Source organism: Periplaneta americana, chromosome 4 (genome assembly GCF_040183065.1).
Source record: "Periplaneta americana isolate PAMFEO1 chromosome 4, P.americana_PAMFEO1_priV1, whole genome shotgun sequence".
Lineage (NCBI taxonomy): Eukaryota > Metazoa > Arthropoda > Insecta > Blattodea > Blattidae > Periplaneta > Periplaneta americana.
The window spans coordinates 72,751,076-72,775,164 of NC_091120.1; the positions used below are offsets into that span (position 1 = coordinate 72,751,076).

At 35.8% G+C, this 24,089-nt stretch overlaps 1 protein-coding gene across 3 annotated transcripts in view; it reads left to right on the forward strand.

Annotated features, from left to right (window-relative positions):
• The window catches only part of LOC138697919 (uncharacterized), a 54,536-nt gene that overhangs the window by 13,150 nt on the left and 17,297 nt on the right, over window positions 1-24,089 (forward strand). Inside the window, exon 1 of one of the 3 annotated variants that reach the window (XM_069823519.1) lies at window positions 3,463-3,603. The exons of 1 other annotated variant lie outside the window; for it this stretch is intronic. The gene's annotated coding sequence lies outside the window, so the exon portion shown is untranslated. Of the gene's footprint in view, window positions 1-3,462; window positions 3,604-19,580; window positions 19,756-24,089 lie in introns of those variants that run through there. One more of the 3 variants, XM_069823520.1, reaches the window with a different exon arrangement.

Here is a 24,089-nt window from a genome sequence, read left to right on the forward strand (position 1 = left end):
GAAAACAAGTATTTTGAATTCATGGCATCATGCAGTATTATATTATTATTATTATTATTATTATTATTATTATTATTATTATTATTATTATTATTACCTCTGATTGAGTTTCTGGCTGATATTATTAGGCAGTACATCTCACTTGACAATATGTGTCAGAGGAAGAACAATTGTTTGTATGCACCTGAAGTCTGATTAGTGGAATATTATTATTATTATTATTATTATTATTATTATTATTATTATTACTATTGTATTTTACGCAAACCATCTCAAAGGCAGTATTATTTCAATTTTCAAGAGTCCACAAAATATGTAGGTACATTGCCCTTGGCAATGAGGGTAAGCTTACTTGCCATATGTAGGTACACCTGTCAAAAAAAAAGTGGCCGCACTCGTGAACAGCGAATATTTTCAAAGTCCACTTCGGGTCGCGGCGATGTTACACGATGCATGTGCTTGTACAAGCAGTTCCCGAACTATGAAAGTGTTCCCTGTCTGCGCCTCGTAGGCCAGCGGTAGAGTGCTTGTTTAATTATTCAAAGGTTGTGGGTTCGGGCCTTCTTCAAGTTTTCATTTTATTTTTTAATCGTTCTTTAGCGATGTAAATGCTATTCAAATTATCATTTATATCCAGTTATCGTTCTTTATGGATATCACGTTATTTATATTTTGTTATCGTTCTTTAGAGATATGAATAAAATTCAAGTCATCATTTGTATTCTGTTATCGTTTTATAACGATATGAATAACAATTATTATTATTGTAACTCCAATGATGGTTAGCCCTATTTTACATATGTATGTTAGGGCTATAGTTTCATACACAAAAAAGATAAGCATAAAGAGAAATAGAAAAGAAAATTAATTAAATTAGCTTACGCGATGTAAAGAAAACATAAACAAACCGTAAATTAGGCATTGCGATTGCAAAATAAATATCAGGTATCAATTTGAAACACACATACGTAACACTTCTATAACACAAATACGCAGCTTTCCGTACCATACATCATAAATTAATACACAATAGTCACACAAACACAATCAAACTATAATTACGATATTGCGACGACATCAAGCATCACATAACTGACTCACATACATAACAAATCAAGCATCCGTTACAACACATACACTTCAACATAGTAACCACACTTTTAAAAGTTACAAATTTGGCTCCAAGAAGAATAAATAGGACACTGTTACCAATTACTATTCTTCTACAATTTCTTAAATACATCTGTAATAAATCTGTGAAATTCCGATATGAATAATATTCACGCTTTTTTATATTGTTATCGTTCTTTAGCGATATTGATAATATTCAAGTTATCATTTATATTCTGTTTTCCTTCATTAGCATTATAAAATAATATTCAAGTTATTTATATTGTTATGGTTCTTTCGAAATATAAATAATCTGTATTTTATGTAAGTAATTATTATAACACAAATAACCATCTTTCTTCGTAAAATAGGTTATTTAATTTAGATAATTAAATACGTATTATATAATATCTTATATTAATTAAACAAACCGATATTTATCATTTATATTCTGTTATCGTTCTTTAGTGATACTGTATAAATAATATTCAAGTCATTTATATTGTAATCGTTCTTTAGCGATATAAATAACATAAATTTAATATTAGGTTTGGAAAAATCCAGTTGCATAATACTGCTATTAGTTTTTCTTTTTGTAGTATTACATTATACTATCTTGAACCACAATAAAATGAAAAGGAGTAACGAGGAATTGAACCTGAGACGTTGACATCTAAATTTCGACGTTCGTCCGCTGAGCTACGAGGGCAAAAGTGTGGAAACATTTTCGGAAAAATTGGCCCAATCACACTCTAAGATTTTCTGATGATTCGTAGAAGCTAGTCCAGGATGCGGGGGGCAAAGGCTAATTGAGATTTCCCGGTCTCTGATCGGGTCAAACATCCTGATCGAATTAATATTTAACCCTTGCCGTGACTTTCGGTGAAGTCCGGAGGGCCCAATTAGTCAAATCCACTCTCCTCATCTCCACGCTTGGGTCCCCTGGAATTTAATAAGATGCGAAAGAGATAGTGGTATGCGGAAAGCAACGGGATGTTACCGCATTTAGGCCTATCCTTCCCAAGAAAAACTGCAAACATGAACAAAGGAAGCTTTTAATAGAAGAAGAAGGATATTCTGCGGACCTCTGGAAAAAGAACTAAGGAAGAGACTAGTGAAGTGCTTTGTGTGGAGTGTGGCATTGTATGGGGAAGGAACATGGACATAACGACGAAATGAAGAGAAACGAATTGAAGCATTTGAAATGTGGATGTGGTGAAGAACGGTGCGTGTGAAGTGGACAGATAGAATAAGAAATAAAATTGCGTTTGAAAAAGTGAGTGAAGAAAGAATGATGCTGAAACTGATTAGAAAGAGAAAAAGGAATTATTTGGGTCTCTGGTTGAAAAGAATAATAGACGACATTAGGATATGTGGATCATATGCGGAGACTAAGAGGAAGGCAGAAAATAGGAAAGATTGGAGATTGCTGGGTTTGCAATGAAAGACTTGCCCATGGACAGAACACTTATGTATGTATGTTCAGAATGCCTGGAATATCGTGTCTAAGAACAGTCGCTATTTGCAAAGACTAGTCAATTCCATGCCCATTCGACTCCAAGATGATCGAGATAAGAGGAAGATAGACTAAATATTGAATTGTGGCTTTTTGTTTTGTTTTTTGAACGCTTAATTGTTTGAATGTTTTAAGGCCGACGCCAGTAAATTAGTTTTGTTTATGCCACGAAAGATATTTTATTGAGAATAAAATCTTTTTTCTTTCCATTTGCAGCCACAATATCATAATGATAAAGTCATGGCATAATATATTAATAAACCTGATGTTAATTACTAAAATAATCGTAAAAGAGAAAGGAGCCATTATGTATAGTTTGTGTCTCTCAAAAACAGAACAAAAAAGAACATAAAAAGCACGAGGTTGTAGTCGAACGCAGGACCTCATGAATAAGAGGCCTGAACGCTACCATTACGCTATCGAATCACAGAGAGAATACTTCAATTATAACTGTAGATATCAGGCAACGTGGTCCAACAACATGTAACATCGCCTGTCTCCGAATTATAGCGAAGATACCCGAAGGGAACATTGTTTCAGGAGAGCGGCCAATTTTTCTTTTGACAGCTGTACATTGCCCTTGGCAATGAGGGTAAGCTTACTTGCCATAATTGCTTTCTTCAGTTCATAAAACTATAAGAATGTTCTCTTAAAGAGAAGTGAATATAACTCCAGCAATTCTCTGTTATACTTCGGCCTAGCCGGTTATCCAACACGGGCCGCCTGAATGAAAGACCAGCGCGCTAGCGATTATAGGACAAAAGCGGAGAACAGCTTTGCATGTAGGCTACTGTTTTGAAGCATTTATATTGCAGAGTAAATTTTAGGCTACATCTCGAATGTTGACTCCAAAACAAGCAATGTGTTGTGGTGGGGAGAAGGGATACTACGATGCTTTCCGCTAGAAACCGACACTAGCTTTCAAGTCGCAATCTGTGAGAGAGTGAGTGACTGCAGAGGAACTACATACATCCGAGGTGAAGTACAGCAACATTTTTATATACCACGGACCATTGTGCATTTCGTAATTGTTTTGAGGTTCAGAGTTTGTACACGCTGTTTAAAAAAGACAAAGTTTGCACACTTGAAACAATTAAAATTTAAAAAAAGAAAATTAGCAAAGTGTGAAACATGTTATTCAATATAAAGTATATCGCTATTCATTTTTTAACAAGTTCATGGTTGTTGGAGAAGTTACTTGTGTTAATGAGTTATAACTAGTCTTTGTGGAATTGCCACGAGAATCGTAAGGTTTACTACGCACGCGTTATAGACTGTATGAGAAGGGGACGTGCAACGGATGGAGTATGCCTCTGATGTAAGCACTGAGCAGTATACTGCGGTTACAATAAAACCTGTATCCTGCAGTCAAGAAATATATTGAATGATCATTGAAGTAGGAAATGTCTAAACATGTAAATACATAATTATTTTGTAGTGAGATATATTAACTCTTAAAATTTAATGTAATATACTCACATCATCCTTGAATATGTGCATTGCAGTGAAGAGTTACGTACATTTTGAGCGACTGCAAAGCGAACCTCCTCCGATGGTCACTCAAACAGTTTTTATATTGGGAAAATGTACGTTCAACATCACACGATGTAATAGGTGCATATTTGAAGAACGGAATCACTACTTTTCAGTACACCAACTTCAGACATCTTGTCGTGACCTGATAGTATATCATTTATAGTACGAAGTTGTGAATATGCAGAATTTTCAGCAATAATCTTTCTCAACTTACATTTCACTTTTTCTGAAATTAGTGAACTGTTATTTTGGATAACGGTTTGTGATATTTTATACACTATATTAAGGGCTTCTGAGAGTTGTACTGGCTGCGGGGGTAAAGATATTCCAGGGGCAATTGTTTGGAACAGCAACACTCTCATTGTAGTATGTTTGATTGAATTCTTGTCTGTACTGAACAAATGTTAAGCTTTGACTATTCCAACCACAGTAATGCAAAAACAAGTGCTTACATAGTTATACATTAGCTGTAGCTGCTCTATCTATTTGGACCGGTCACATCTCTTAACATGAACTGCTTATACTACGAGACCGGGAGGTCGCTCACCTCTTCTATACTACCGTACATCGGCAACCTGATTGCATGCTGCATGTGGCAATTCAACGAAGTCTAGTTATAACCTTCACTTTGTCTTTTAAGAAATGCTTTGATGGCAGTAGGCTATAGTATTACTTACATGTATAGGCTATTTTCCTTCGCAACTAAACTTTATTTTAACATAGCAAACTTATATAGCTTGCGCAAGAAACGATTACCGAAAACCAATGGTGGCGTTGCTGTCTGTTTTGACGTGTGTACTGTCGGTGACTCAGGAGAAGACGAGAGCGGACTGAAGAGGAAGGGATGTGAACAGATAACTTACGACAACACGTCAATATTTGTAATGTAGTAAGCGGAAACATTAGGTCTCCTTCTGTTCAACTTAGCTTTAATTTCCATACGCATTGTTACTCATGTTTCCTGCACGAGTAATAACCTGGCTACTGGGATGCTTATCTGAGCGATGTTTATAATAATCAACAGCGATAGTCAAGAAGGTCACATTCTTGCCCCTCGTCTTCTCCTGAGTAACGGACAGTATGTAGTCACGCCGAGGGAGAAGAGGTGGGAGCCGATGGAAGTACTGTCTCTACCAAGAAGATGAACAAATGAGGATATCGCTGTGGAAATAAAGATCGTAGCAGGAGAAAAATTCGAAGCTAATTAAACGCGCAATATATGTTTACGAATGAAATAATATCGTGCGATACAAGACACGCATTCACATGCAATGGAAGAAACTAAAGTCGTAATGTAACTATCACAACGCAAGACTGATTCTATCGATGTCATTTCTCTTCCGACTGTACTCTTGAATATCATTCAAGTTATCTCGTGACCTTTCCTCTCGCCCGCTCTTCCTTATCGCAGTGTTTGTTTCGCATTCCTTCCGTCGGTAATCCGTACTTGCGAGACCTTTTTTACACCACATGATTGAAGACTTATAAATTTTAGAATTTTAGATACTCCACCAAGATATGCTAGAAGAACCTCATCCGGTATCCTCTGGACTTCTCTTTTCCTGCCGCCAACTCACATTAATTCTTCATACTCTTTCTCGTATTGAAGTTTAGACTTTCTTTAAGGAGATGCAATTTAAAATTATTTTCCTATTCGTTTACATCACGTGGAATATCAAATATACCATTATCATCTCTCTCCTCGCTCATTTTAATTAAATTATAATTTTACACTACAATTCCATTATTTTGTGTTTTAAGCTTGGTAACGATAATTGGGACAAGCCCTGAACATTTTCTACAGAGAGTTAATTCAATTCCCTTCACGCAACAGTGAGTTTGCGGGATATGTTTCTTTTTTCAAATTAGATCCTATAGAACAAAGTGGAATTAGGCCTAAAATGGTCGCCAGCAGGGGGATGCAAGGGGGTGAGCAAATTAGTACGCTATGCATGAAAGTGCGGAAGTAGGAAATCATAAATATTTTAAAATATAAAATTTCAATATTATTTTATTTCAAATATTAAATTTGCAAAAATTAGCCTACTTACCACCGTACATTTTAATAGGCCTAGACATAAATACACAATATCATTTTGGGAAATCCACTATAATAAAAGAAAATTAATTTTGGAATAATAATTTCGGTCCTCTTGGCTGCAGTCCAATTCATTTGTTACATTGTCGATAAATTCAGCGTTTGAGTGTCTGCAGTCCTCACTTGAGTTCCAGTGATTATGGTGTTTCTTGAGAGCCCAGTCCCTGATAATCTACTTTACTGGTCCTAGAGATAGTCCCAGCACAGGCTCAGGTCTTATGAATGGGATCTCGGTTCCCTTTTTGGCAGCCTCATCTGCTCTCTCTTTAACTCCGAATCCCTGCATGTCCCGGCACGCATTTCAGTTGAATTGTGTTATGTTCAGCCAGTATCATGAGGGACTCGCGACATTTTGATACCAGTTTCAACTTAACCAAGGGGGCTTCAAGTGCCTTAGGTGTCCCTTGGCTATCTGAAAGCATAAGAATATGTCTACGATTGTAGCCCTTCCTAATACTTTCCCTGACACTGGCTAATATAGCAAAAATCTCAGCCTGAAAGACTGTGGCATACTGAGCCAAGCTAAAAGAAAGTTTGGTGTCATTTCCAAATAATCCAGCACCAGTTCCTGACTTGGTTTAGAACCCAAACTGGTGAACAAAAGAAGAATGCAGAGATCTGGCGCACGTTGTAGTTAAAGCTAAGTTAATTACAGCAATGAATTTTATGTATATTCACATGAGAATTTAGATTTGTTTTAGTTTTATTATGAGATCAATACAGTCAATTTTACTTAAACTGGAAGTTACGAACTTTCTATACTTTTCAAAATTTCACTTAATTTTTACGTACAATCGTATTATACAGGTATAAATACCAATACAAGGATAAGGTATTTAATCAGATTTTTATAGCCCTATGTTTTGAAAGGAAGTACTTGAGTAATTTTATTCATGACTAAAGCCCGGATTTCTAAGCACAATCAAACAGTAAAATAAGCAAGCAGATAAGTACGAAAAATGGTGAAAATAAGCACCAAAATAAGAAAAAACGAATACACGGAAATATAACGATAAATTATTTGTTTCGTAGAACTCTTACCTTATCGAAAGCTGTTGCAGTATACAAGGAAAGTCATTCTGAGATTTTCCTGTGTGAAGCTTCTGAGTTTGTCAGTGAAAAATGATTTGTACAGTGAAAATGTTCTTTCGACGGAATGTCGGAACCCACTAATGCTAAACACAAGTCTTTGAAAATTTATCACTAGAACTCGATTGCTAGAGCCCATATTACTTTTAATCAGTTGCTGGTTTAACTTAGATTTAATCTTAAACCTCTCCTTATACCGCGATGTATTAATATGCAGCACAATGTCATATTTTTTCTTCGCAGAAACACTCTTTTCACACAACAAACAAAATAAGACACTGCCACCCTCACTGAAAATATTACTTCCGAACTCATTTACGTATTTACGTAAGAATGCTAATTGAGAGGTTTTTTGTAGGTGGCATTTCTTAACTACAACAGCGAGTAATCACACACACACCTTACTAAAAACAACGCGTGTTGCACAACTTGTACACTGCAGCTTGGAACTCGGGGATTCACCACCCATGCACATGACATTCCGATAAGTGCGATAACCGATTGACCTGCCTAATCGCAGAAGCTTGGCGAGGAATCCCAAGGTTCTTTCCTAATTAGAATTACACAGTATCATTTCACAACATCCTAGGTCATACCCTAGCATTGCTTTCTTACGCATTCGACTGAAGTTAATTTTTTATTAGCCAATAAAACAAAGGTAATCGATGATAAATGACAACTAGGAGTGAAATATGTACTTTTAAAATTACAGTTTTGGGTAAAATATGCTGTTTCAATTAAAAATCGTAAAATAAATAAGCAAAAACGTTTTCCTGCGAAATGAGCACTTATGAGCACTAACAAACATAGTTAAAAGTGCTTATCGAGGTGTGTCTTACGAAGTATAACCTTCCTGCTTAAATTTAAAAGTGTGCTTAGAAATCCGGGCTTTATTCATGACTAAAATTTCCGTATCTGCTAAGACTAAAACAAGAATATGTTTTCTTTAAATATTTTGTATTATTATCATTTTATTTTCACGAATTGAATTTAATTGAGAAATTGTGAATTTAAGCATTTCCATTCCTTATCCCTCCCCCCTGTTTGTGTATTAAAGGGTAGGACTCGCGAGTCACGAAATGTCGACCACTGCTTTACATAGTTGTGTGTTTGATCGACAAAATTATCGTACGAAACACAGGCGGTGATACTATACTGCGTCCCATAATGTCTGACAGGCGATGTAAACATTGCCGACAGACGAAGGTGAAAGGATAATTGCTATTCAACCAATGGCAGATATCACATTCAAGGCTTTTCTTGAAGTTGGGCGGTCTGAAGCGTTCTACCTTCTTCCTTAAGATTAAGTAAGAAAAGTGTAGATTTGTGGGAATCTGCTGGCAATTAAATTAACCTGCCCTTTAAAACTAAAGCAAATAAACTTTCATATGAAAAGTTTTCCTTGTATGATCAGGTATTTATGTTTCATCATTTCAAAAATTTATAGTGAGGGGACCGAGATTAGGGATACTCGTGAAATATAAACTTGCAAGTGCCCCTTGGTTGGTAGTACTTTATGAGGGCTAATTAGTGCAAAAATAGTCTATTATCTGCTTAGCCTATAGGTAATGACGGTTTAATTTTGTTCAATTTAATACCGTAAATTCTGTTATATTTAATCTTAAACTGAAATTATATTTTGAGATTAGAGATTTTTATTGGAATCTAGAGAGAAATAGGAGGTTCTTTAGAGATTTCTAGTCTAAATAGATTGGCAACACTGGCCGCTGTCGTGTAGTATTAGGTATGAAGAAAGCATAATTCTGAGGAGTTATAATAAATTTATCTATAAATTAATATAGAAATCAATGTTCATGTAAATGTTATGTAAATACCGGTATAAGCATTCATTATGTGACGCAGCGCTCCCAACTCTATCTAGAGTGCAACGCCGACCCTTAGTTGTCTGACAAAAATTCCATTAAATTTAATGTGCAGACTTTTGGAAACTCTGTATAAAATTAGCTACAAAGGCGTATTGGATTCTTGCATTAGTATGTTTTTTTACTTGGTTATTTAACGACGCCTTATCAACTGCGGGGTTATTTAGCGTCGATGGAGTTGATGATAGCGAGATGGTATTCGGCAAGATGAGGCCCAGGATTCGTCTTACGGTCCGCGAAAACCTCGGAAAAAACCCAACCAGCTAATCAGTCCGAGCAGGAATCGAACCCGCGCCCGAATGCAACACACGATCGGTAGACAAGCGTCTTAGCCGACTGAGCTACGCCGGAGGCTGCATTAAGGAATAACAGCACGCCATAATTAATCGAAGAAGAGCAAGACGAACTGCATGAAATTTCGAAATTGGATTTGAAACGAATCGCAAACAATGTCTGAACAGTAAATTCAGTTCATTGCCTCATTTTTTGTTGATACAAATACTGACGAATAAAATATCACGTCCAAAAGGCAAGTCTGTCATTTTTAGAAAATTTCTCCTTTACGAGGAAAGCTAAGGCTTTTGTTCCATCCTCATTAACATTCGAATATAATATATATGTCTGAATTAATTGATACTTTAAGTGAAAAGTTAAGTTTCCTGTCTAAACACTGACCTTGTTTGTGAATCATGAAGGTTTTCATATGTGATTGATTATATAGCAACGCTTGGCTTTGGATTTATGAGATTGGGTTTGGAATTAGGCCAATATTTTGTACATACTACATGAGGCTGTCAGACATCAGTTTTGTGAAGTGCTGTTGTCTTTATTATTGACCTGCTTTATCACCAACTTCACCTTTCTTATCTTCTATTCTCGTCACAAACGGGCCGATTCTTTCCTTTTTATATACACTACGGCAGTGGTCGGCATTGCTTGATTCGCGGGCGGAGGGGTAAGGTATGATCTCCCTTCGGTTAGCCATCACTTCGTTCAAAGTTAAACAGTTTGAGTATACTCCCCCTCCTACCTTCTACTTTGCTGTGTATTGCGGGCTGAATTTTATACGACGTGATCTTTGCTGACCACTGGGTGTACAGCCTCGTTCACACTTTTCAGGTAACCTGAATTCAAGTTATGCCCAATAAATAAATTAATAATACATACATAAAACTTTGAATTATAATTTTACAATTGTGGTAGAAGAGTGACATATTCCACTTCTTCCCCTAAAAGTACTTATATCCTTGATCATGTAAGTTTATTGTTCGAGAAGAGATGACACATATCCATTCCTCTTCTTTAATCTCCATCCTACTGTGAATCATAGTCATCCAGTATTTTCTTTAGAGCATGTCACCATCTTCCCATGTGATGCGGAAAGACATGCATCTACATTAAATGAATAAGACGCAGGCAAGGCGTGCAAAAAGTCACATACTGCTAGGAGCTGACGAGAAGAAGAGCGGGGCATGAGGAGAGGGATGCGGTTATCGCTGTGAATCCCCGCTGCACGTGGTACTAAGCATTGAACTGTACTAATCATTCACAAAACTTGCGCTCTTCCTCTTGCACAGTCATGTTATGAATCCATGCGTTGCGGTTACTAATATTGTTTCATTTTCATTACAGTGTTTATAAACATTGTGTTTTATCCGTCAAAATAACTAAGTTAATGGTAATAATAGTAGGCATATACTGTACTCCAACCACGAGAAAGTCTTCGGGGACTGAGACGAAGCGGGATAATGCTGTGAATGAATGTTGATGTCATAAGATGTCATAAGGTCACACACGTGGGTACTCTTATCTCTATTGGCTAGCTCTCACAGCACAAACCATAACATTGATCACACATATTGATACTACCCTAGTTACAAAATTAGATCACGGTTAATTTCCTGGTCTTTTAATCTCTCCATACAGGAAATAACATATGGAGAAGAGCGCATGGTTTTTAAACTGACGTTATAACGGTAATATCGTCTATCTACTTCGTTCCAATAGATGACGCAATAGTAAGCACATTCCTTTCACGGTTGATCTCCTGGTTGGAGAACAGTAGTTAATTTCGCATAGATATACAGTATTTTAAAATGGAAACACAGAGGAAAAAAGGAAAAACAATACACATTGAGGCCCAGGATATTTTTTGAAGGGTTATACTTGCTTGTGATGAGGAAGCACGACATGGGAAACTTAGCCACAAGTGAAACAAGCAAATTTACGAATATCTCATTACACTGGTATTTCAGTCAGTTCAATAACAAGAATTCGTAGACAAGGTGCTGATGCTGGTGAGACTTCCCTTTCCACTCCAGGGAAACACAGAAATAGCCAAGAAGAAAGAAATGTTCATTTGGACGATTTTGATAAGATGGTAAATCGAGATATTATTGAATTTTATTCAGTGAGAAAACAGGTGCCCATATGTCAAAAACTGTTCCCGGCATTGAAAGAAAAAATAAAGTTTCCATGGGGGGTACATTCTTTGAGGAAGGTTTTGAAAAATATGGATTATAAGTGTAAAAAATGTCACAATGCGAGGAAAATATTAGTTGAACGCCCACATATTATTGATTGGCGTTGTGTGTGTCTGAGGGCAATACGGCGATTCAGGGAGCAACATCGCCGAAAGTGATACTGGTGACTCGAGTGACTCTCAATCAGATGAAGAAAGTGACGACACCGAGCTTGCCCGTCCACTGTCGGACAGCGAATATGGAAGCTCAACTTCCATCTCATCACTTGAATTAAATTAAATAATTATTTTTTTTTGTATACCAGAATTATAAGCAACGTTTATTGTTGCTGAAAATCGTTACAATATAATATCAGTTTAATAACACTTCGCTCTTTTGTTTCCACAGATTACGTATTCATTGTTTGCATCTATTATAAAATCGACATTAATTCATTAATATCTATTTTATTTCATTTTATTAATATTCTTTTATAATTCTGTTGTACAAACAATAAGGTATGAAACTCATACAGTGTAAACTTATTGATTATTTACTACTTTTACATTAATGTACACAATTTTTATAGATTAAATTATTCTTAAATTGTCGAATTCTTGAATAAAGTAACGGAAGAAAATTAAATTTAAGTATCTAAATGCTTTGAGAATAACTTATAACTTAATTTATTGTTAACGGTTAAAAAAAATTATTTCGCATTAAAATGTTAAATTAAAAGCGCGACTAATATTTTCAGGACACGTAGTATTAAGATGCATGCGATAGAAATGTTATGACTTTAGTATTACGTCACGCATTCCTTCTGCTCTTCTTCTCGTAGCTCATTGCCACCCCATGATCTAAAATGACGTATGTACAGTAGTGGCAAAAAAAAAACCGGACCGACCCTTGTAGCTGATTTCAGAGTCACAGATTCAAATTTTGCTAGTCACAGAACACATCCATCTTGTATAATTAATCGTAATAATGAAATTTATTGCATTTGTTCGATTCTTACCGTCTTTTGTTTCCTTCAGTGCCTCAAACTTAGAGACGAAAAAACTTTGAGAGTTCTATTTTCATCTGGCATCAATATTATATTTTTCTACCTCTATTCGGCAAAGATAACTGTGTATTTTTACATTAAATAGCAGTACATACCTCTGGCTTCACTATCCATATTGAAATTACCACAGTTTGACACAATACACAGCACAGGATTCTTTTATATCAGATACTAGAGTCGGTCCGGTTTTTTTTTTTTTTTTTTTGCTACTACTGTACACTTATTCAATTGGATACCAAGTACGTCATGATTCTTTTAATTGGCTCATCTGTATCTAAAGGAGGAGTTATTTCTGTATGAAATCTTTATAAGCAAGCTGTAATAACTGTATTATTGACTGACTCTGCTTGTACTCGCCAACAAGTCTGCATTGACATCTGTGTATAATCATATTTGTGAACTTGTAATAAAATTTCATCATATACTCTATGAACTTCAATTTATTTCGGAATTCAGGACTTAGGTTCTGGACGAATCCTGTGTCTTCGACTCAGGTTTGGGAGAATTTTAAACTCTCTGGTGGCAGCCTACCGATCACATGCTACTTACACGACACAATGACATCGCCTTTAGAAGAGGCTTCCATTTCAAACAAAAATAAACACAATCTCTACATTCACTAACAGACTTCACTATGCCACTTACAAAAAATTACTGTTTTATACTGTATATTTATCTGTCAGCGAAAATGCAACCCTTGGATGTTTGTTTGCGGAACCACTACTGCAGCGCGTGATTGCCAATAAATTAAGATAGTACCACAGTCTACTATATACAGTCACGAGGCTCAATACTTACTAAATATGCAAACATAGTTAGTTGCTCACCACCAGGATCGCTACTATCGCCTCATCACAGACTCTTTCCCCAGCAGACGATAAAATCTATTGTACTTTCGATATCGTATTATTTTGAAAAAGTTAACACCTTCCTTCCACTATTGAAACGTGAAATACATAAGGTTTATACATTATTTTCATAAAGTATATATTATATTTTATAAACTCACCTTCCTGCATCTTTCAGAAAAAGGATATCTCTGACTTCTTTTTCTTACAATATTTATAGTAACACAAACGTGTCCTAGTCCCATGTTATTATTCAAATTATTGTATTTTAGCCATTTAGAGTTATTACAACCCATAACGAACATTTCACAGTTTACACAACTTTCCACAACAAAGCGAAATACGGCATAGTCAGTGCCTTTTCGATCTAGACCAGGCCATATTGTATGTTCGGGTTTTCTATTTCAGTATATGGAGCTCAGTGAAATATTATAACTTTATTGCGTGTCATTGCTAAGCGTTATTTGGTGTAATGTGTCCATAAGTTCCGTTTACTTCTTGTTGCATAATATGTTGCAGAAATAATTACAAAACTGTGTTATTTTAATGTGAAGAGAATTTTACGTGTTAACATTAATCTGTTCGCATCAACATTTTAAATTTAGAATGGAAGCTATTTTGAGGTTCAATAAAACGAATTTATATTGTGATTTTAATTTATCACATCTACCTTCCTTAATTGTAGACAGAAAATTTACCATACCACTCCTATGAAATTAGTGTACGTACCATTGTGTTACTTCGTCTATTAGGTAGTAGATAAATACAATAATTCAGTACTCAATTGTAATATTAAAATACAGACAAATAGAATGTGACGGGTATCATTCATGACATTATGTTTAATTATAATGTATAATTGCGAATATAGGAATATAAGTTAAATATAGTAAACATAACCTATACTATCCATATGACATAACATACACATGTAGTGGCAGGGCATTGGAAACCACTAAAATTAGACAGAAAAGGGCAACTGGTACAGTAAACATAACCTATAATTTCAACATATCTAAATATTCGTGCGGTGCAACTGAAAATTATTGAATAGTACATAAATGAATGTACAAGAATTTCGCAATATTTAATCGAAATAAAGGCAGGTATTACACATACGAACAACGTAATTTTCACACCAAAAATAATATTACACCTTAACTCGCAAGGAATTATGTCTGAAGTGTCCCCTAATCATTGTTTTAAATTTTATTAATGCATTTACACTACATTTTAGAGAAATATAATATGTTACGTCGACCTGGTTGGCGAGTTGGTATAGCGCTGGCCTTCTATGCCCAAGGTTGCGGGTTCGATCCCGGGCCAGGTCGATCGCATTTAAGTGTGCTTAAATGAGACAGGATCATGTCAATAGATTTATTGGCATGTAAAAGAACTCCTGCGGGACAAAATTCCGGCACATCCGGCGACGCTGATATAACCTCTGCAGTTGCGAGCGCCGTTAAATAAAACATAACATTTTTTTTAATATGTTACTCTTTATGCATTCCAATTAATTTATATGGTTGAAACGCCGCCCTTCGTGATCGGGTTAAGCGAGTCACATGGTCTGCCTTACGGCCTGTATTAGATAACGATGGCAGTGACACAGTCTATTGTTCCTAGTACTCACAGCGCTCCAAGCGGCTAGCAACTATCGCGAGAAATGCAACTCGTTGGCAAAAAATCATCCCAAGCTTCGTGACTGTATATAGTAGACTGTGATAATACGGCATTTGATGACGGAAATAAGAGAACTTGAATATATAATATTCAAATTATTTTGTTTTGAAGAAGAAGCAGGCCCGGACATGGAGACCCAGGGCCTCTAGTAGTTAACAGAGTCGGGTTCCCTTTTGGTCTTCTTCTTCTTCTTCTTCTTCTTCTTCTTCTTCTTCTTCTTCCCTCCAAGTATTAGGCCATATGACCTATTACGATCTCACAATTGAATTTCCAATCCAGCTTTTTTGGACGACCGAGAGATCTCTTCCCGTTTGGACGATAGTGGAGCATGACTTCTGGGTTTCTGTCTCTACGCATACGATGCAGATGATTTATCCAGTTGTTCCGATAATGTTTACGTGATTAATTACAGGTTCTAGTTGTAATTCTTCCATTACATCTTCATTGCGTTTGTAATCCCATTTCGTATGTCCCGCTGTATACCTCATAAATTTCATTTCATTGGCCGTTATTCTGCTTTCGTCTTTCTTCCTCAATGTGCATGCCTCACTGCCGTAACAAAGTACAGGTCTCGCCAAGGTCTTTATAGGCGAATTCTAGTATGCTTTTGTACTAGGGAATGTTTCATAATGTTGTTAATTATTCCCATTGTTTTGGTGTAGGCCTATTTAGAAATTTTCTGTGAAATGTCTACTTAATCCAAAAAAGATAATGTGTATCCGAGATTGTAAAATAAATTTACTCTTTCTAATATTTTTTAATCTAAGTATATTTTGCTAGGCATAGGGTATTTTTCCGCAGAAGACCATAATTTTAGTTTTTTTCTGTATTGATTTTCGTATCATATTTAATTCCAATTTTGTTAAAATTGAAAATTGAACGTTGTAATCCCTTTTTGGTAATTTAGCAAAAAACAAATTTTAGTTTTATCTTTTATTTATTTAAAGTACTTTGATTTTAGAAAATAGACATGCAAACTGAAAAATGAAATACACAAGTGTCAACACATTATAACTTTTACATTTATAATTCTACAAGAATGTATATAGGGCTTTCATTTCAAAAGTTCCCAGTCTAAATAACTACATAATTTAAACTGAATTTAATTAAACAAAAAAACACAGAAATTTAGATATTGAGGGGGAAGTTTAAACTCAGTCTTAATTGCATATTAGATTTCATCCTCTGTTTCCCCCGTCTCCCAAACTTTGAAATTTCAAATAGCACCCCTATCTTGTGATACTTGAATTTGAAAGAGAATTCAGTTGTTTATACATCTCATTCATTTGTTCTCGTATTTTTTTGTTTTCTACCGAATAAGAGTGTGTTAAACATTTGAGAAAAAAAAACATTTTTTTCTGAGAAAACTATGAACATTCTATCCATATGGTTTTACACTTTTGTGTTGCATACAACATGAGCTATTCGCTCTGAAAATCTGTAGGTTTATTTCACTTCCATCCTGTAAAGGGACAGTCTGACATGGGGTACATGCTTGAAGTCTTATCGTATAGCATGTGCATTGGAAGATTACGAGAACAGCTGGATGAGGAATACAAACAAAGCTGCAACACCTTTGTGAGCACGCGACAGTGCGATAGCGTGACAAACGTTAACAACGTAAATATTGAACAATTATGATTTGGGGAACATAGAAGGGTAACTTATTCTAAAAAGAAGCTCGTATACAAATAATTCCCGACTATGTATTTAAAAAAATAATATGTTGCTTGCTCTAAAACCCAAATGTAAATCCTTTACATTTTGTTTCCAGCTTCTTTTTTCCAAAGGTCTCTGAGATTCATAACACATTCTGCTCCCTATTTCTGCATGTGAAAAAATAAGGTGGAATTTGACAACAGTCATTTCAGCTAAATTCATGGAAGTTATCAGAGGTCAGTTCTTTTCTGAAAATAAGGTATATATCAAGTGACATATCGCTACAACACTTGTGCAATCATTCTTCTTTCTCTCCTTGATGAACGTATTACTTTAAGAAAAGAAAAAATTTCTTCCTATTTCCTGAAAAATCTGTAAATAAAAAAGGGAAGTCATTATCATAGATTGCATGGTTTAAGAGTGCTACTAGCATGTTCTCACTTCATGAAATAAGAGTACTTAAAGTGCTCTCTCCTAAATAACTAAAATTATAAATCTTTTCTATAATTTTGTTGTCCATTGCTTTATTTTTGTTCTGAGTGGTTTATTTCTTTGAAACTCAGTTACTTTTGCGTTTTGTGTAGCAATATTAAGATTATAATTATCTGAAGTTCTATTTAATTTTAATAATGAAAGCTGTAAATTCTCCTCTGAATCAGCAAATACAACTTGGTCAACAGCAAACAATAACTAATTTAAAATTAATGTATTTAAATTGTACGTAATTTTCGCTTAAAGTTCTCGAATATTTTCTTATGATCTCGTCAAAATAAACATTACACAATGTTGGAAATAGCAGACAACCTTGTCTTACTCCTAATATATTTCCTTACTATAATAACTTTTTGTCTTTAATTTAATCTGTTTATGTATGTACAGAAACAAAATTTGGGCCACACAATTTTACGGCGTTCCAGATACAAGGTATTGCGCATGTGCAGTAAAAAGGAGGACATAAATGTAGAATGAATCGGGGGGAGATGACTATCAGGGGAAGATGCTTATTTCTTTGTAGTTTCACATTCTTCCAAGAGAGAACCCCACGCGCATGTCTTCATGATCACTGAGACAGTTGAATGTCGGGTAGAATGGAAGCCAACTCATTTTGGCACATGTTCTTGTTGTGAGAAGTAGAAAAGCAAGAAAACAACTCATTTTTCTGCTATAAAATAATTGCAAAGGGATGTTAAAATTTTAATACATCCTTGAATTCGTAATAACTGTCAAACCTTTGTAATGCATATTGTAGTAAAGGTTCTAAAGTTTGTATTGTTAACAACCAACAACCTTGTTCCGCCATCTTAGGTTGCGTCACAGCACTAGGCATCTTACCCCGACACTTGGGGAAGATGATCACTTTTTTCGGGTTAAGATGGCAACTTGTTGCAAGAGTTTTATTTCAGGGAATGTGTAAACATTACGTAAGATTCTCTGATAGAAGTCAGTGGATTGAGGACAGTCTTCAACTTGCGATGGAACATGTTATAACAGAGGGTACGAACTGTTTTAGAACATCACAAGCATACGGGATTCTTTACCGTACCCTTTAACGCCTCCTAAAGCGAATGATGACAAAAAATGTACTGGATTGAAATCATTGTGTACAACAAGTGATTTCACGAGTCTTGCACAAGACAATAAAATACAATATGTGCAATGACTATGTTGCTAAGTAGTGATAAACGAGTGAAAAAGTGTCCATGAGCTTTAGATTAAGTCAATTTTGTTATGTACATATATCAAACCAAGTTCAGGTAAAATACATATATCACTAAATGTGTTAATTGCATTTGCCATCTTACCCGACAAGCAAGAAAAAAACCTGTATCTATAAACAAGGCAATTAATGTTTTCTGTTTTGTACCAAAAATATAGTTTTAAAATACCTTCTAGACTTTGATATTTCAATATGAAATTCAAAACTAAATAGTATCTTAAATTTTCAATCAAAGAAAAAGTCAGGCATCTTCCCCCGATCCACTCTATGCTACTTGTGGACAGTCTTGCGAAGCTTGTTGCCTACATACAGGAGGACTGCTACCAAGACACGGCCCATTTTTTAATTCCGTATCTGTACATACTTTGAATCGTTAATGTTACGATTCTGTCATTTTGTGCTTATACAAGCTCTTATGAGGCGGCCGGGTAGCTCAGTTGGTAGAGCAGCTGGCTACGGACTGGAAGGTCCGGGGTTCGATCCCAGGTGGTGACAGGATTTTTTTCTCGTTGCCAAACTTTCAGAACGGCCCCGAGGTTCACTCAGCCTCCTATAAAATTGAGTACCGGGTCCTTCCCGGGGGTAAAAGGCGGTCAGAGCGTGGTGCCGACCACACCACCTCATTCTAGTGCCGAGGTCATGGAAAGCAAGGTGCTCTACCTCCATGCCCCCCCCCCCAAGTGCCTTCATGGCATGTTACGGGGATACCTTTACCTTTTTTTACAAGCTCTTATGTTCGTGTAATCAGAATGCTTATCGACTTCCCTCTATTATCGTAGCCTAGCGTTGTGATACAACGCAAGAGTCAGTTCCTGGAAGAGACCTACTTTCCTGTAGCTATTTTTAGTTTATTGCAAAGCCGACGCCCAACAGCACAATACAGCACAGAAGCTTGGCACTTATGGACGAGGTTCAAAGCTTATTTTGGTTGATGTAAATAAGAATCTAAACAGCACACACAAATTATTTCATACTCTGTCCAATACATGCAAGGAAAGTACTTCATCGTTTTTACTGTTGGTTTTATATAGCCTAGAGGACTAGGACTATATACTGTACTTCGGATTATTATATATACAGAGTGAACCGTAAGTATTGTCATTAATTTCAGGCGGTTATTCTTTGAGATATTTCAAACAAAAAAGTTTAATACAATTTCGCTCGTTTTTTTTTCCTCTTTGAGATAAAGATTGTTTTTATATGAAACGTTTCATAGCGTGTTTTGAGAAAGCTATTCATTTAATTACCAATATGCTAATTCAATTTAAGGGAGCAGTGCATTGTGATAATAATTGATTGAAATAATTTTAGTTTTGTCTTTAAATATTCACAAATTTGATCCGAACAAATAGCTATAACTTTTCGTTCTGGAAAGGAATTTTAAAATCTTATAGCCTATAATTACTCGTATATTATACATACATACATACATACATACATACATACATACATACATACATACATACATACATACATACATACATACGTATGCCCGAGGACATGTCTTTCTCTGCAAGCCCAGAATTCTCCAGTCTTTCCTATTTTCTGCCTTCTTCTTAGTCTCCGCATATATCTTATTGTCTGATACCATCTGATAATATCTTCTTCTACCCCGAACTATTTTCCCGTTCACCATTCCTTCCAGTGCATTCTTCAGTATAGGTCTCGCAAACAGGGAATACCGACGGCAGGAATGCGAACGAAACAATGCGATAAGGAAGAGCGGGCGATAGGAAAGGTCACGAGATAGTTTGTATGTTATTCAAGAGTACAGTCGGAAGAGAAACTACATCGATAGAATCAGTCTTGCGTTCTGATAGTTACATTACTGTTTTATTCAGTTCCACTGCATGTGAATACGTGTGTTGTTCCATGTGCGTTTATTTTATTATGTAGTGATGGAGCGTTCCTCTCGCAGGTTATCATTATTTTATTCGTAAATATAATATATTGCGCGTTTAATTCGCTTCGGATTGTTCACTTGCTCAAAGACGTTATAGCTCTTGCTACGCTCTTCATTTCCACAGGAGATGTCCCCATCTGTTCATCTCCTTGGAAAAGGCAGTACTTCCATTGCCCGTAACTCTCACTCCCTCGGCGTGCCTACATACACACGTCAAAATAAACAGTAACGCCACCATTGCTTTTCGATAATCGTTTCTTGCGCGAGCTATAGGAAGTTTTTCCTCAGCCAGTAACCCAACCAATTCCTTCTTCTTTTCCTGATCACTTTCAGCATCATTCTCTCTTCAGCCACTCTTCCAGCACAGCTTCATCTTTTATTCTGTTCACTTCACACGCACCGGTCTTCTCCATATACACATTTCAAATGCTTCTAGTCGCTTCTCTTCACTTCGTATACTATATGTTATATATTACAGCCCTCTTGCATATAGGCTAGAGTGTTTGTTGGAAGACTTGAGGGAAAAAGACCGTTGGGAGGCCGAGACGTAGATGGGAAGATAATATTAAAACGGATCTGAGGGAGGTGGGATACAATGCTAGGGACTGGATTAATCTTGCTCAAGATAGGGATCGATGGCTCGCTTATGTGAGGGCGACAATGAACCTCCGGGTACTCCAAAAGCCATTTGTAATTAAGTATGAAACGCATGTATTCGTAAACTGGAAAGTAATATACGTATCAGACTTCTTTCTACAAAACTGAAATGAAAAGGGGCGTTTAATACAACAGATATTGAATACAAAGTGTACTTAAGTTCAACAATGAAAATATTAACATGGTATTCTTCTTGTAGATAGTGTCTAATATCGAGTATTTGCTAAGCTTATCAAACGTCCCATAAAAAAATGAAACAGTTCCCTTTTTTTTTGCCTAGGTGTCTGGCGTTCCCGTAATTTTCGTCGGAACGCGCTAAAGTTCCGTATTTCAATCAAACTTTATTCCATAATGTAAAAATTAATTACATCTCTAACCGATGTTTACATTATGAATTCAACAACATTTTCAACATCTCTTATGATGAGGTATGTGCTTATCATTGTAATTGTAACTGTAACCCTAGATCATATATGTAACAGATAGGTCTGCCTTATAGGCTTTGACGTTAACAACTTTTGTCAGGTTTACTACGCTGCCATCTAGTTGTTGCCATTTGAATTGCATTAGCGACTGTACTGCCATCTCGTGTTCGTTTATGGCGGACGGGTGGCGATCCTGGCGGTTCTTCTCTTCAAAGTGCTGCCGATTTTAACATATATGATCTAGGCTGTAACTATGAGAACGTGAAGCGGTTGCAGGGTTATTATAACTGCTTCGGCGGGAGCCCGAGCTGATACCACAGTCTAATATATACAGTCGCGCAACTTCAACACTTTTTTTGCCAACATTCGCGACACTAGCGCCCAAGCAGCAGGCAAGGCACTGGTCATAGGGGTGATACAGCCAGCACGTGCTTTAAAGGGATGCGAGATGTTATAATAACGTTTTAATCATGCGTCGGAATAAAGGTAATGTGTGCCATGACGAAAATTGCAGTAACAACAAGTTTAAATCTCCGAATTTGTCGTTCTTCAGATTCCCTAAAGACCAAGAGAAAATCATAACTCAGTCATAACCAGGGAAAGGATTTATATGTAAATACATATTTACTTATAAAGCTAATATAATTTATATTTTGCATTATCTTTATGTTTCACAATGTGTAGGGTTGAAAAATCCTACTTTTATTTTCCATATTTTTCCATATTTTAGAGTTTAGTACATATTTTCGTTAATTTCCATATATTTTCCATATTTCATATAAAACAGTCCATATTATATTAGGTTTAACAATAAAACAAAACAAAATTCCATTAACTTTTAAAAATACATTTCAACAATAGAGATTTAAACACATGTTCAGTAATCCCTTTAACATCAGAGTTATTTGAAAATTAGCAGTCCTATCAACAATGGGAAAGTAAGTTACAAAACTGTATTAATTTAATTTAAAATTTTTAACAGACTTCAGTTGTGCAGCTCAACAGTTAAATGCCAGTCAGAGTACACATAGGTTCAGTTTTGTAAATCATACTATAAAGACGGTAAATATGCCAAAAGTACGTCATTCAGTCAATTTAAAATCAAAACTAACAAGTTACATTTCAGAATTTAAAGAAGATGGTTTATCAACTGACAATAAAATATTATTTTGTAATTTGTGTCAGTGTGCAGTATCATCTACACAAAAGTTCCTGGTGCAACAACACATTACAACTAGTAAACATCAGGCCAACAAACAACTAAATTCCAAGCAGAGACAATTGTTTTTAAAACAACCAACAACATCGAATGTAAGATCTGAGTTTAACATCGACCTGTGCCGTTCTCTCATCTCTGCTGATATTCCTCTCTACAAACTAAAGAATAAGGTCTTCAGGGAATTCCTTGAAAAATATACTCAACATACAATCCCGGATGAGTCAACACTTAGGAAGACGTATGCTCCATCCATCTACGATGAGACAATACAGAAGATAAGAGATGAAATTAAAGATAGTTCAATTTGGGTTTCCATTGATGAGACTCCCGACAAAGAAGGTAGACTTGTTGGTAATGTAGTTATCGGTTTGTTAAGTGAACAATATTCTGAACGAATTCTTTTACATTGTGATGTTCTAGAAAAGTGCAATAACAAAACTATAGTTAAACTGTTCAACGAAGCTATGGGTATCCTGTGGCCAAAGGGTATTATGTACGATAATGTGTTATTCTTTATTAGCGATGCTGCCCCTTATATGGTCAAAGCTGGACAAGCATTATCTGTTGTATATCCTAAATTGACTCATTTTACTTGTGTGGCGCATGCATTTCATCGTTTGGCAGAAGTGGTCAGAGACAATTTCCCTAAAGTAGATTTGTTGATTTCATCAGTGAAAAAAGTATTTCTCAAAGCTCCCAGTAGAGTTAACGTGTTGAAAGAAATGTACCCTGAAATTCCATTGCCACCAAAGCCAATTTTAACTAGATGGGGTACATGGCTAGAAGCAGTTGAATATTATGCCGAACATATAGACTCTATTAACAATGTTCTCCTTGCATTGGACTCTGAAGATGCAGTCTCAATTGATACTGCGAAAACAGTTACCTGTGACATAAGTGTGAAGAATGACTTAGCTCACATTCAGCATACATTTTCATGCATCATAAAAACGCTCAAAAGTCTCCAAAATAGGCACCTTTCACTATCTGAAAGTTTTGAAATTATAAATAGTACTGTGGAACAACTGAATCGTGGTAGAGGTAAAGTTGCAGATGCAGTAAGAGCTAAGGTGGACACTGTACTTTCAAAAAACCCTGGATATGAAGAACTACAAAAGGTTGTTGCTGTGATGAGTGGTGAATCAACAGTGAAGATTAACTTGGACTTATCCCCAGCAGACATTGTGAAATTGAATTATGTACCAGTTACTTCTTGTG